Raw genomic sequence first — 12,748 nt, forward strand, 5'->3', positions numbered from 1 at the left:
TTAGTTAATAGGAGGGGCTGGAGCTCTGCTTCCACAGTGAGTAGCTGCATCTCACAAAACTGCCTGTAACTGGTGAACTGTCTGAGGAAGAAAGGAAGAAATGACAGGCCCATGACAAGAAAACCGTTTCGATATTATCAGGTCAACACTGGTGCTTCAGTGATTCCTCCATTCAACGCCCTGCAGCATGGGTGGCTGCCGTCCCATGGGTAGGGTCAGCATTTGTGCTCTGCCCCTTATGCAGCTGAATAACACTCTGCAGTGCAGGTCTGAGCAGTGAAACAAGTCTTTTCTGGTCTCTGCTCAGAGGCAGCTTGTCCCTGGAGACAAATTCTGCTCACACATAAGTCAACCATGAAGTTTACCCACAGCACTCTGGGAACAGGATCAGGTCTTTTCTATTATGTACTTAATGTTCCTCCAATTGTTGCTTATGAAATATGATAACATGCACCAACCGGAGAGCACTTTATCAAGAGTAAGGAATAGCACCAAGTGCAAGAAAAAAGTTGTTGAGCTGAGCAGCCCATTGTCCCAAAGCTGTAAAATTCATCTATAAGGATCATATTTAGCAATTGCTTTGCAATTACTGCAAGCTCTGAGGAGACAAATCTTTGTCCTTAGCTTTTGTTATCCCAATAGAGTCACAGAAGCTTAGAAATATAAGCTGGAAAAGACCTCAAAAGATGATCTAATACATTGCCCAGAGTCTTTGCTATTCAAACAAATAAAGGGTAATTTTTCCACTACAGGTGCTCTACAATTACCCTACTGCAATTACTGTTACAAAAAGGCACTTTACCATCATGGCAGTAACTAACAAATCAAAGACTGTGCTATTCTCTGAGCTCCTCTAAGATTTACAGGAAAATATATCCCTATCTTCATTTTGTACCATGAACTACAGTGAAACTGTTATAACACATTGCAGTAAATCTCCGAGAGACTTTCCATAAATCAGGTGAGAACTTTCCCTGCCCTACCAGGGCTGTGTTAGGTGTTTTGCTGGCAAGGGTCTGGCGCAGATGACAGCAGTGTTACCATTGCACTGCACATATTCAGAAAAAGTCAGTCATAGCCCAGACTTGCAGTCTGGGCAGGAGGTGGTGTAGGACTTCTCTAAGAGCACCGTGCATATATGATCACATTATTTCTCATGTGAAAGCCAAAAATAGTCAAAAATATTCTTTTTTGTGCTGGGTCTGCCATCATGCTGCAGATTTGACTTGTAGTGAGGTAGACAGCAGCTATACAAAAAGGGAATTTAGGGTATTAAGAGTGTAGACACATGTCTGTATGTCCCTCCCCTCTTAGGCAGATGGCAAAGACAACACAATTTCTACAGCAAGTACCCCAGGGCAACACATAAGCTCCAAAAAGCCCACTGGTTCAGGATTATTTTTGGGGGTTGTGGGTTTAGGGGTTTGTTTGTTTGTTTGTTTAGATTTGAGGTTTTTAACAACTTCAGCAAAATTATCACCTGCATGGCTGAATGATGCCTTGTTTCTTAAGCCAGGTCACCTCTGAGGCAGGCATTGCAATCAGGTTCTGTCTGATAACATCAGAAGAGATAAGCCAGCTTACTGTACATACAGTAAAGGAAAGATGCTAATAAAGATGCCTGACCTTGGGGACAAAGTTGCTGAGATCCACAGTGGAGGGCGAAGTAACATGTGCATTGACAGTTAAGGCCCATCATGTGATAAGCTGGATGTGACAGCAGACTTACAGAAAAATTAATTAGAAGCAGCCGAATTCTTACGTGGCCCAGTTTCAGGAAAAAGTGAAAATGTATTCTTTAAACAGCTTTCAACATCATCAACCTCTTCAATGCCTTTGAATCTTTTGTGAAAAATGAGACACTGGATTCAGGGGATGGTAACACGCACTCTGTCAATTTTGATTCAAAAGACTGCATAATACACCCCAATGCCCCACATTTTATAAGCACTAGAAAATATGCATTTTCTGTTGGAAAGGTCATTTTAATACCAGTGTGATAAATAAGAACAGGACCTGCTGTGGAAAAATCATCCATAGAGGACTTCCATAGTACAGGACTTCATTTAATCAGGGTCTTCTGCTTCCCAACCCATCTAAGTGACACATCAAGGTCATCAAATCAAGACAAGTAAATATCAGACATCATTTATACAAGAATTTTTAAAACTTGTGATTTCTTTCACACTAAGAAGGAAAACAGATTTCAGAAATGCAAGAGCTATAAAATTAAGCACAATTCTCTATCCAGTTCACATTTAATTATGGCCAAAGATCAAATCTTACATTTTTGCCAGGGTAGAAGAAAGCAGAAAAGTCAAGGAGTAACAGGAGGTATAGAAAAACATAAGCCCAATGTAATTCAGTGCTTCCCATCATTCTTGAAACTGGAATTTTGTTGAATGTTTTGACTAAACCTAAAATATACCAGCATGTCTTGCCCGTTTCCTATTTCTCTGCATAAACAAGTGAATTTAAGTGATAAGGAAAGGCTCCAGATTTTTAGACCTGGAAGCTGAAATATTCTTCTGATCTAGAGGTGAAGTAAATCTGGGAAGAAGAAATGTAACTGTGAAACTTTCATTCACTGTTGATAAAGCCTTAATTTAATGCAGCTTCCATAACAGAATAATAATTTTCTAAGTGCTTCTTTTTTTGATAAAAGACCTGTAGCTGTTCTATCATTCTCATATGAGCAGCTTCATCCAATTTGGAGGAATAAAGTGACACTTATTAAAAAAATGTTTGGTAAAATAACTGTAAAAAAAAACAACTGAAATAAAATGGCAAATAACAAGAGGACATTATTTATTTGTTGCTGGAAATTATTCACTTGTATCCTGTGGACACATACTGGAAGCCTGGGACTGCATAATATCAGAGCCAAGGAGGGAAGAATACTTCTCTTTTGCATAAACTATTGATCCTTCCCTATCTAGATTCATTTTGCAGCATACAAAAGAGAGGCTTTTAGCACTATTTCATGAAGAAAACTGTGCTTGCAAATATACCAGTTCAGTGATCCAAGCACAAAAAATTCAGAGACCTCAGTCTCCTTGCAACATTACCTGGTCCCAAGCATGGACTTCAGGTGAGGTTTCCCTCAACATTTAAAGCCCCCATGAAAGCTATGAGCTTACTTTCTTTATTCCTAGCAAAAATTATATCTCACTTAAGAGAAACATTTCCCAGTGAAATTTTTGCCAGGTTGAGTACATCTCTGTGCATTGCTTACTACATTTTCATATTGGTGTCAATTTATGGACCCTTTTCAATAACAAAGATATTAGTAAAATAATAATAATAATAATAGTAATAATAATAATAATTCTATCCAGCTCTATATGCTATAATCAGTTTAATTTCCCACAAGATTGCTATCACGGGTGCTTCCATTTCTACAGTGTTTAGCAGTACCAAGACAGACTGAAAATGTTCACAAAAACCTTGCAGCCAATCCATATCTGTGCTGAGCGGGTGCTTTCCTCCTCACTCAATCTTTAACAACAGCAAGAGCAGACTTTGCTGGTTACCTACCTTCATCCCTTTCAGTTTTCACAGCTGAACTGTATCACCAGATTCAGTCACAGGCAGCTAGATCATAGCATCTCTGTTTGCCTCTGCAGGTTAATTCAGGATGCGTGTCCCATGCTGGACTTTATGCCTTCAGGCACAGTGATCATGCTCGGTGTTGTCTGTGAGCAGGGTTGGGCTGATTCACCCAATGTGGGGTTAGTTTGTCTTTTAATGAGATGCCTAGCAAAACCACTGCTGGGAGAGGCTGGAGTAAACTGATGGGTTTTTTAGCCCAAAGAAGGTTAAAAAATACTCCCGTTCTTCCACTACAGAAAGGGTGCCGGACTCTTCCCGAAAGTGGACAGTATAAGGGAAAGAAGCAACAGACAGAAGTTGCAGCAGGACTATTTCTGATTTTATAAGAGGAAAATAGATTTCAAGTGTTTAACCACTAGGATAAGTGCCCAGAGAGATGACAAGTTCTCAGTCCTTGGAGATATTCAGAACTTGAAAGCAGGTAAATCCTTGACCAAGCAGATCTAACTTTGAAGTTAGACCTGCTCTGAGCAGAAGGTTGAACTGGAGACCTGCAGAGCTCCTTTCTGTTATCCTGTGAATCTATTCATTACTCTCTTCCATATCCCAGAACTTAATGAAAACCCTGAACAGTGGCCCTGATCAAAGAGAGGTACATTTAGCTTTCACTCAGGTCATAAAGAAACAGGGACACTCACAGGTTGCTGCTTGTGTCCTGCAGCTTCAACAAGAAAAGCCCTTTATGCTCACTCAACCTCACTCCTATCACTTCTATCACTATCTCCTGTCTCACTATCACGAAGGTTAAGCTGTAACAGTAAGGTCTGGATACAACCGCAATCTCCTTGTGGCACTTTTATAAGATAAAATATAAGCATATGACTCTTAACTAACACCAACACTGCAATCCATACAGATGAGGCTGTCCAAGGAAAGTGCAACATATTTTAATGTATTTTAATATTTCCCTGGTACACCCTCCCAGCACCTAACCATTTGAAATTCAGGTTCATTCCTAAGCCAAAAGTTACTTATTTTTATTTCATACCTTTCAATAGAATAGTTTTCAATTATTCCTCTGGACATTTTTTAAGCTCATGGACATTTTACTATCTACAGTATTTTGTGTTAAATCATCCAGTGAAAGACACCGAATAAATAAAACATAGAATAACACATCACATCACAGAAATGTGTCTTGGTTTGTTGCACATTGCTGGGAAAGAATTCTCATCCAGAGCAAGCACAACAGCTCCATCAATACTCGAACAAAAGCAGTTAGACTTTTGATGAACTCACACAATTTTTTAAAGTTCAGTTAAAAAAAAAAAAAAAATCCAATTAATTTCATTTCACCCAGAAGAAAGTGAAATATAAACCATGGAAATTAACACCGTAATAAAACTGTTCCAGTTTTCTAACCGCTCTGGCACAGCTGTATCTGTCTGGAAAATGTCAGGCTGGTCTGAAAACCCCAGGCAGGATGAGTGCTTAACTTGTCTTGATCCACATAACTGCATAGTGGGTTTCATAATGCAGGCTGAAAGTCTTGAACACAACCTGAGAAGAAACAGATCTGGAAGCCCCAGAAAAAGTTACATGGACTATTTTTTAACCCCAGCCCACATTTTCTGCTACTGTCTGCTACCGTTTTTATGAATTATTTGTCATAGAAAAACGAAAGGGAAAGGTTGAGGGTGAAGCCCCAAGCAGAAGCATGATGGTTAATGTAATTTCTGGAAAGCGAAGTGCCTTAGAAAACCCAGCTCAGAGAAACATCCAGGCGGTAAGTGGGGAGCTGCTGAGGGCAAAAGGGGTTTTCAGCCCTGTGTCCGATAATGCAGGACAGTATCTTGCTCCTCTCAGGTCACCAGCCAGGAACTCTTCCCTGGAGGTCCATATATGGGCCCTTTCTGGGAAATGATTGTTCTAAAATATCTTTTGCACTATCTCACTCCTCCAGTACCTCACTGCCAGTTTCACCATCACCTCTTCCATGAGCTTATGCAACTACTGCAAGCATCTGCTCCTTCTCTGCCTCACCCTGATTTGCCACCATCCCCAGCTCTGGTTCATCACCTGGCACATGCTACCTGGTCTGATTGCTCTGCTGGATTGCAGACATGGCTCTAAAGTATTCTTAGATGATTGCCAAATCCCCCATCACCTTGATACACATATTACTGCTGTTACAGGCAAGTAATTTGGGGTACCACACTGGCCAGAAGCTTCTGTGTGTTAAGCAAGGCATACAAATTCATGAGTCGGCTGTTGCCTTTGGTCCAGCATATCTTTTCTCCCACTTCACCAATAGACATTCCTGATTTTGACTCAGATTTAATTCTGAATATTTTTAAATATTTGTGAGGACTGCTTCTTATTAGAACTCAGCTGCTGTTAGTGTAGTTTTTCAAATTTTATTTCCTTTCTAAATTTTCTATTTTTCATTGTTATTTTTTGAGGATTTGATCTCATTTCTGATGGATTTTTTTTCTTGGCAGTGTGTAGTTCTAATTGATTAGCCAAGTCAGACAATGCAAACCATCAAAACTGAGAACTCTTTAAAATAAAATAATGAGATAATATTGATTGGAAATATTCAAAACCAGAAAAGACAGGACTGTTAAAAAATTGAGTGTAACAAAACTGTCAACTGAAAATATGTTTCTACCAATATGAAATTAATTACAAAGCTGCAGCTTTTCTTTGGAAACTGCCAGTCACTTACTCAATATGAAACAGCATGCAGGCACTTCCCAACAAATAAGAAGCATTTTTTCTTTCACAATTCTGTTAGTCACAAGTGGATTTCATACATGTTCAGGTGCAATTTGATAAACCTACTATTGCAGCAGTGAGCTGGTGAAGTGGTAGGAGCAGTGAGGCATAATGGACAGTATTCTACATTTATTTACTCTACCTAAGGGTTTTCAAACGCTTTCTTGTTAAACACAGATTTTTACCAAGCATTACCACATAATTAATCCCAATGAAGTCACCAGAACAGCAAGTTTTCTTAAAAATAAAAGCAAGGATTGTGAAGCAACAAAACTGCAGAATGACAAAATTATGATTTCCGTTTGGTGGGTGTTTTCAAAAAAGAAAACAGACATATGAAAGGTATCACTCTAGAGTCGAGCACGTAGTTGTGTACTACCACATATATGGGTCATTTAGTCCATCCTACACTGTTATTAGTAGATTGGTAAAAAATCTCATCCCTCACTAACATAGCAAGACTACCATAACTTCACAGGCCTAATGGTCTTTCACCTCGGTTAGCCCAAAAGTTTATAAAATCCTAAAAAATACCTTGCATCCATCAGCTGAGTTCAAGGAAAAATCTGACATGTTGCACGTGGCCCAGCCCTGTTGCACCCTAATTGCACTGCTAGGAGAGGATGCCAGAGTTCAGGCTTTGTCAGTGTAAGCAAAAGGCACCCCAAAATTATGGATTTTGTCTATTAATTAATGTCTTCGAAGTCTGCAGAAAGAGACAGAATCTGTCATAGCACACATGCCGTATTAGTGAGCCACCAACAGAGGAATAGTTTATGCTCTGAGTATGTCCTGTGATATGTGGAAATCACTGTGGCTGGAGGCAGCATGACCACAGCAAAGAGTCAGCACAGCGTCCAAGGGAATTTGAGAACCTGAGATTAAATGTGGGTTGCAGGAGAAGTGACTAAAGTGATAACAAAAAGGAATTATCTCCTACAATTGGAAGTTAAGAAACATGAATGATCCTGGATTGAATAAGTGTGAATGATGCTCTTTTTTTAACTAAAATTACCACATCTTTTAACAATGAGTGAACAGGTAGGATGACTATACTGAGGCGAATAAGCACACAGATAATATGGAATTTCAAGCACATTACAGATCTATGTGCAAGAATGACTGATAATTGATGAATTTTCATTTTTCATTTGAATTTTAAAATGCTGGTGCTTTTGAAGATGTTAGCATCAGGGCAAAGCCAGGGGCATCCCTCTACATTAAATGGAAGATTTCCTCCTGGAAGCAGGAATTATGAAGGCAAAAACATCATGAAAGAGCTGAAGCTGGAAACATCATGCACTTGACTCGTTAAGCTCCAACTTCAAGGACTGCCAAGTCTCCTAGCACCTCACAGGATCATGCCCTTCATGTTTGCCTGGAGGCTGCAATGAATGCAGCGTTTTCAAAAAGAGAAAAATTTTACACTTGGCTTCTGGGGAAAAGAGAGTGGTCTACGAACACTTCAAGCAGGAGGCAAAAAATACAGTGGTGGTCTCGCTCTCAGTTTGTGGTGCCTGACACTGGGTGTCCATGAACGGCAGCCACGATTGCCTTATTGTTGCAGAAGCAGTGCACTGAAAGCCAAGGGACTGCAACTCCCTTGCACGGCTGTCTTCTGTGCAGCTACACCTCATCCCCATGCCTGCTTTTGTGCTCAAACCATTTTATTTCAAAGATGTGATGTTTGTGGTACTGTCAGTCACCTGTTTGGTCTTGCCCTCCAGTGCAGGTCTCTCTGCCACTGAGGCATCGACTGATTTCACTCCACTGTTCTCAGTTTTATCTCTGGAAAAATAATACCTGCCCTGGACTAGTTATTCTGTTACATAAACAAATGTTGATTTCTGAACAAAGCCAGGGGAGCTTTAGAGTCCGATGTCCACAGATGAATGTATTAAGATTATTCGTCCTGTGTTTTCCCTTTAATGTACCAACTTTCTTAGGGAAGAAATACACTGACTACTCAGCATTTCTCTTTTGCTTCCCTTTTGCATTTATTTATTAGCAGCCAAAACCAAGAAGGTCCTGCTGTCTCAGGGTATCATCACTACTGACCGTAAGGAGCAACAGTGCTTTTGGGGGTGACATTATTACACCTTCTGAAAGAATAATCCTGACATATGACATATTTTCTCTCTCTTTTTTTTCTGAAATGCATCGTTAACTAATAAAATATCTGTGATTCTATTATTTATAAATATAACTGCATGCATGGGTCCAAAAGATGGATATCATTTCAAACATGCCAAAGTCTGATTGGTTTGGGGTGCAGGGGGTGGGTGGATTTTGGAAATAGGAGACAGTGGAACATTATCTGGAGGGAATTGTTTAACTGAGACGGTCCTCACCTATGTCATCTGGTTTAAAATAAGAGAAAAATACCAATTTTCACACAAGCCACAATTATGTGGCAGAACTCATTGGCTTTTCTACAAACCCAGACCCACCATTCACCCAAATCAGGCCCTTTGAGTAGAGTTTAAGTAACCAGAGATGTACAGTAAGGATGCCTCCAGAGGTGTATTCTCCTAGGAAAATATCTGAGCTATTATACCCACTGCGATTAAGAGAACTGAAGAGCTAGTATCAAGAGTTTTCATTGTATGATATTCCTAAGGACAGAATTGATTGGGATACCTGAATATGATTCTTGATTAATGGATACAAGACCATGATTTCTTCACACACAGAGATTCTGAAGAAATAAACACTTCAGTGTAGGCTGATAGGACTGTAATCAGGGATCATGTGGGGAAAGAAATCAGTGGGTGCATAACTATGCTGCCACCTAAACACCCATGTGATAGATGGCCAGGACGAGAGACATTTGCACAGCCCTACCTCTGCTGACCTAAGTGGCTACCAAAGATAGCTGTGCATGCATCGGATGTTTGATGTACCCAAACAAAATTTGCATTTTCTCTTATCAGGGAAGAAGCATCACTCTTGGGTGGGTCAAAGCTTCATCAAAGCTCCCTCAGATGTGACATGGATATTCATACTGAGCAAAAATATGCTACTTAGAGCATGGCTTTATTCTTCCACAGACAAGATAGACTTGGGAAGATGAAATCTTGGTTCTGTGCATGGTCATATAATCTTAACCATTTTTTCGACTGTAATAGTCTTAAATTTATGGCTATCGCCCATCTTTGATCACAAAATGGAGCTATGTTCAGGAAAGTCTGTCATTATAGCAGAGCGGGTGTGAAAATATTATTTTGGACAACCAGCTCCTATTTAGATGCCTAAATCCTGAGTTGTCTTTCTGTGACTGTGATATAAATAAACAACTCCTTCCCAATCTGCAGGCAGTGGCAATCTTCTCTCAAATGTGGGTATTTCAACATAAGTTTCAGACACGTGTAACATAGTGGGAGACACCAGCCATGATGTGAGTCCAAGTAAGAAGCTGGAAATAATTTCAAAAATATTTCTTCCTTTGTAAATTAGTCGGAAGCATTTTAAATGATCACACCCAATGTTGTATCAGCAAAATATGCAAAGTGCAGCAGTGTAAGTGACAGCAGAATGCATTCTTTGAATTTATAGCACATTAAATACTGTAAAGCCCCAGAAAATAATGTATTTCATTTTTTCTTGATGAAAATAAGAGCATTTCATTCTTAAGTATGGAAAATTGTAAAAATGCACATTACTTTTTCAAGTTGGATATAATCCCCACCTTTGCTAGAAAACAGATTTGAGAGTTAAGCTACAAGAAAACTTGTCAGAAAAAAATTATTTTAAATTATTTCTTAATTCAAATGATAACACTTGCCACCCACTTTGTTCTCAGGGTCAGCAAAGACTTTATGCTGGCTGACCTAAATACAGATAAGAGAAAGGGTCTCTGGCCATCAGAGAAATTTCCTTTCAAGTTAGAGAGGTGATTTTAAAGCTCTCTGCACTGCCTTTGTTCTCAAACATGGAGCTGGGGTGCGAAGTCAGAAGACTGCACGCTGAAACAAAATGTTATACTTGATATATACATTAGTGCTTGGGTTTATGAGTCCCAGAGCATCAAAGCTGTGACCAATTGTGTGACACTCTGGAGTCCATGTGTGGTCCCATAATTATGGGAATATAAAAATTAAGCTATCTTTATTACTTGGGTAGTTTCTGGCTCCCAGAATTAGGGAATTAAGAATTAGAACATTTTTGACAAGCACAAACAACTATGGTGAGAAACAGTTGAAAAGAAGTTATTGTAGAACTATAGATAGGCTGGAACAGGAGACCAGACATCTGGACATCTCTAGTCCAACCCCCTGCTTGAGGAAGGGCCACCACCAGCTCTAGATCAGGTGAGCTGTGGCTTTGGTCAGTTCTTGAAAAGCTTCAAGGATGGGGACGTCAATATGCATCTGAGTAATCTGTCACAGTGTTACTCTACCCTCTTGGAGAAAGCCTTTTTCCTGATATGCAATTTGAACAACCCAAGCCACTGTCTGTGGCTCCCATGTCATGTTAAATCATCTGCCCTTACCACGAAGAGATGTATAGATACACCAAGAAGAGTCTAGCTTCATCATAATGGTAAATGCCATTCAATTAGCCGTAGGCTATTACTAAGTAACTCAGGTCCCGCCTGACTAACCTGATCTCCTTCTATGACAAAATGACCAAACTATTGAACGAGGGAAAAGCTGTGGATATTGTTGACCTGGATTTTCGAAAAGCATTTGACACAGTTCCCCATAGGATTCTCATAGAAAAACTGGCTGCCCAAATGGTCTGATTAGTCAAGCACTGGATGGATGGACGGTCCCAGAGAGTGGTGGTCAATGGAGATAAATCCAGCTGGCAGCCAGTCACAAGTGGTGTTCCTCAGGGCTCAGTGTTGGGACCATTTCTGTTCGACATCATCTTTATTGATGATCTTGATAAGGACATAGAGTGTATTGTCAGTAAATTCGCAGATGACACCAAATTGTGGGAGTGTGGATCTGCATCAGGACAGGGAGGCTCTGCAGAGAGACTTGGTTAGATTGGATCGATGGGCCAACATCAATGTGATGGGCTTCAACAAGGCCAAGTGCCAGGTCCTGCACTTGGGCCACAACAACCCCCTGCATGGCTACAGGCTTGGGGAGGTGTGGCTGGAGCTGTCTGGGAGAGAAGGGTCTGGGGATTCTAATTGACAGGCAGCTGAACAGGAGCCAGCAGTGTGCCCAGGTGGCCAAGAAAGCCAACGGCATCCTGGCTTGTGCCAGAAATAGTGTGACCAGCAGAAGTAGGGAGGTGACAGTCCCCCTGTGCTCTGCACTGGTGAGGCCACACCTGGAGTATTGTGTCCAGTTTTGGGCACCTCAATACAAGAGAGATATCAAGATGCTGGAGCGAGTGCAGAGGAGGGCAATGAAGCTGGTGAAGGGCCTGGAGAATAAATCCTGTGAGGACAGATTGAAGGAGCTGGGACTGTTCAGTTTGAAGAAGAGAAGGCTGAGGGGAGACCTCATCACTCTCTACAGCTCCCTGAAAGGATATTGTAGAGAGGTTGGTGCTGGTCTCTTCTCACAGGTGATTAGTGACAGAACAAGAGGGAATGGCTTTAAACTGCAACAGGGGAGGCTCAGACTGGACATTAGGAAAAAATGTTTCACAGAAAGAGTGGTCAGACAGTGGAATGCACTGGCCAGGGAGGTGGTAGAGTCGCCATCCCTGGATGTGTTTAAGGGTTGTTTAGATGAGATGTTGCGGGATGTGGTGTAGGGCTGATGGTTGGACTTGATGATCCCAAGGGTCTTTAACAACCTGAATGATTCTATGAACTCTTTATCTGTCTCAATATTCATTAACAAGACTCATGTCCTGCCATTTTTGAGCTGTTTGTTGTTCAGTTAAATAGTAATTTCCTGGAATCCGCTTCCGTTTCCTGGCCTTTAATGGCACTTTCCTTCTGAAAAGGAGCGAAGATACAGGTATTAGGCCCTTCTGAAATGATAGTCATTATCATTCTTTTCCCATTTCAATTGTTCAGATTCATCACAACAAAATCAAAACCATGCACTAGTATATTAATATCTAGTGTATCTGGTGTTATTTAACAGACTGTGTAACTTCAGTGCTGAGCAGTAGAATAAAAGCATCTGGACAAGTAATGAAAATGCAAGTCCCTCCCTGCCTTGATTCATTGCAATGTGAAAAAAGTCCATTTAGCATGCAGTGAGCTTCACTCTTATCTACAGTGAACTTATTCTGTAAGACAAGAAGTTTTTGAACTAAAGTTAAAATTCTCACCAGATGAAGGCATGTTACTGCTATGTCAGCTCTGTGCAATCCAAACAGACTCCTGCATGAGGTCCACCCTTCCCGTTCTTACACGATCCAGCTCTCGTAGTAATTACACTGGTCCAAGACTTGGTCTGGTTTCATTTACTACCACAGAGGCAGCCTGTATGACTTTTGGAAG

This window comes from Athene cunicularia, assembly GCF_003259725.1.
Source record: "Athene cunicularia isolate RWA chromosome 3 unlocalized genomic scaffold, athCun1 chr3_part1, whole genome shotgun sequence".
Lineage (NCBI taxonomy): Eukaryota > Metazoa > Chordata > Aves > Strigiformes > Strigidae > Athene > Athene cunicularia.